At 36.6% G+C, this 2,651-nt stretch overlaps 1 long non-coding RNA gene across 1 annotated transcript in view; it reads right to left on the bottom strand.

Annotated features, from left to right (window-relative positions):
* Positions 1 to 360, bottom strand: part of LOC109381786 (uncharacterized) — an 11,206-nt gene extending 10,846 nt beyond the window's left edge. Inside the window, exon 1 of the long non-coding RNA XR_002123812.1 lies at positions 300 to 360. This is a non-coding gene — a long non-coding RNA (uncharacterized LOC109381786). The remainder of the gene's footprint in view (positions 1 to 299) is intronic.
* Positions 361 to 2,651: the final 2,291 nt, after the last annotated feature.

The following is a 2,651-nucleotide window of genomic DNA, read 5'->3' as shown; positions in this document are numbered from 1 at the left end:
AAAAAATCCAATTTGAGTATCTCTGTCTATTAAGTGCTGTATATTAGCACATTTACATTTATTGTAATTACTCTATTATGAGGACTTATTTCTGCCATCTTACTTTACCATTTACTGTATTTTTTGTTTCTTTTCATCTTTCCTTCTTTCATTTATTAAAAATTATAATTCTGAATGTTATATCAGGATGCTAGTAAAATCATAGTCGTTCAAAAGTTCAATTACATTATTTCATTTCACCATGATACCTTCAAAGAAGGGCAAAGTGTCCAATAATTTGTATACAGATAATTCTTTACCTCGTTCCACAATTGTAGCTCTTGTTCAGGCCATAATCCATGAGGTGATATTGGAGCACCTAAAAATAAAGTTATACTCACATGTTAATTTTATAGCATTTCTTCTAAAAGTAAATATTTATACATACAGTCATTAGTCACTTAACAATGGGGATACTTCTGCTAAACCCTTCACTGTGAGAAATGTGTTGTTAGGTGATTTTGTCATCGTGCAAACATCATAGAGTGCACTTACACAAACCTAGATGGTATAGCCTCCTACACACCTAGGCTATATGGTATAGTCTATTGCTCCTGTACAGCGTGTTACTGTACTGAATACTGGATATCATTATCACACAATGGTAAATACTTGTGTATCTAAACATTGAAAAGATACAGTAAAAATATAGCATAAAATATAAAAATGGTACACTTGTATAGGGCACTTACGATGAATGGAATTTACAGGACAGGAAGTGGCTCTGGGTGAGTCAGTGATTGAGTGGTGAGTGAATGTGAAGGCCAAGGACATTACTGTACAATACTTAGACTTTATAAACACTGTACACTTAGGCTACACTAAATTTATTTTAAAATATTTTTCTGTCTTCAATAATAAATTAGAGTTAGCTTTTTGTATATTTTTTACTTTGTAGGCTTTCTGAATTTTGTGTACTTTTTGATTCATTTGTAATACTGCTTAGCTTAAAACACAAACACATTGTATAGCTAGCTATACACAAACATTTTCTTTCTTTATAGCCTTTATAAGCCTTTTCTATTTTTTAAAAAATGTATTTTATTTTTTTATTTTTTAAACCTTTTTTGTTAAAAACTAAGACATGCACACGTTATCCTAGGTCTACACTGAGTCGAGATCATCAATATCACTGCCTTCCATCTCTACATCTTGTCCCACTGGAAGGTCTTTAGGGGCAATAGCATGCATGGAGCTGTCACCAGCTGTAAGAACAAGGCCTTCTTCTGGAAAGCCTCCTGTAGGACCTGCTTGAGGCTTTTCTTGAGGAGGTGTCACTCTTTTCAGAAATACGTCTATGGTGGTTTGCTTGGTTTGTTTCTCTTTTTCATCATAGATTTGTTTGTAAGCAGATAATGCACCATGAATATTCTCTATTAATGGAAGCCTTTCAGTGTTTGGGATCCATGTCTTCAAACTTTTTAAGGAGCTTGTTGAGGTCTGCAACAGCTTCTACTAAACCCTTCACTGTGAATTTTCTTGGAGTTTCGTATTCTTTTTTTCTCCTGTAGTTTCCTTTTCTCTTGCCTCTTCTTCAGTTATGCATTCCTGTTCCAGTTCCAACAACTCTTCATTTGTTCCTCAGGAACCAGCTCTAGGAGCTCCTCAATTTTATCCTTATTCATACCCAGGTTAAAGTTGTTTGCCATCTCATCCACAGCCTCTTTAATTTTTGCAACCTTCTCATCACTGGCAAATCTTTTGAAGTCATGGATGAACCTCATGAGTGTCTTCTTCCAGATGCCATTCATAAATTCTTTGCTGACTTCACCCCAAACCCAAGCAAGGCTCTTGATGCAGTCACAGATGTAATCCTTCCAGAATTGCATCAGTGTCTTCCTCAGTTGCAGCAATAGCCTGAGTAAAGGTCCTGCTTAGGTAGTAGGCCTTATAAACTGCTATAACTCCTTGATTCATTGGTTAGATCAAAGAGGTCATGTTTGAAGGAAGAAACACCACTTTGATATTAAGATGAAGATCACCAATAAAAGATGTCTGAGGGCATTATATCAACAATAAACAAAATCTGAAAAGCTATGTTATTTTTCCAAATAGTATTTCTCCATTTCACTGGCAAAGCAATTCAGAAGGGCATCATGCAAGAGAAGGTGGGTCACACATGCCTTCTTATTGCTCTTATAGTACCCTGGCAGTGTGTGCTTACTGGCATGCTTGATAGCCCTGTGGTTCTCTCTGTTCCAGATCACAAAGGGTTTCAATTTGTAGCCTGCCTCCAAGCAAGACTATTATCCTGTCTTTGAAAGTCTTGAAACCTGGCATTGACTTGGCCTCCTTACGGATGAAGTCCTTTTAGGCATCCATTTCAAGAATAGGGAGGTTTTCACCCATATTGAATATTTGCTCCAGCAAATAATTTCCTCCACAATCAACTTATCTACAGAGCTTCCAAAAATTCTTCAGCTGCCTTCACATGAGCACTGATATACTCACCACTCATATTCACATTATGTAACAAATAACAATTCTTTTTTTTTAAGATTTTATTGGGGAACTGGGGGAGAGGAACAGCATTGGGGAATCGGGGAAGGGGAACAGACAAGTTGCTGTCCTTTTGTTCTTCAGCCTAGTTGTGGAGGACATGGCTTCACTGG

This window comes from Hipposideros armiger, unplaced genomic scaffold, assembly GCF_001890085.2.
Source record: "Hipposideros armiger isolate ML-2016 unplaced genomic scaffold, ASM189008v1 scaffold_53, whole genome shotgun sequence".
Classification (NCBI taxonomy): Eukaryota; Metazoa; Chordata; class Mammalia; order Chiroptera; family Hipposideridae; genus Hipposideros; species Hipposideros armiger.
Note: the sequence above shows the minus strand (reverse complement) of the source record. Positions and strands in the feature narration are given on the sequence as shown.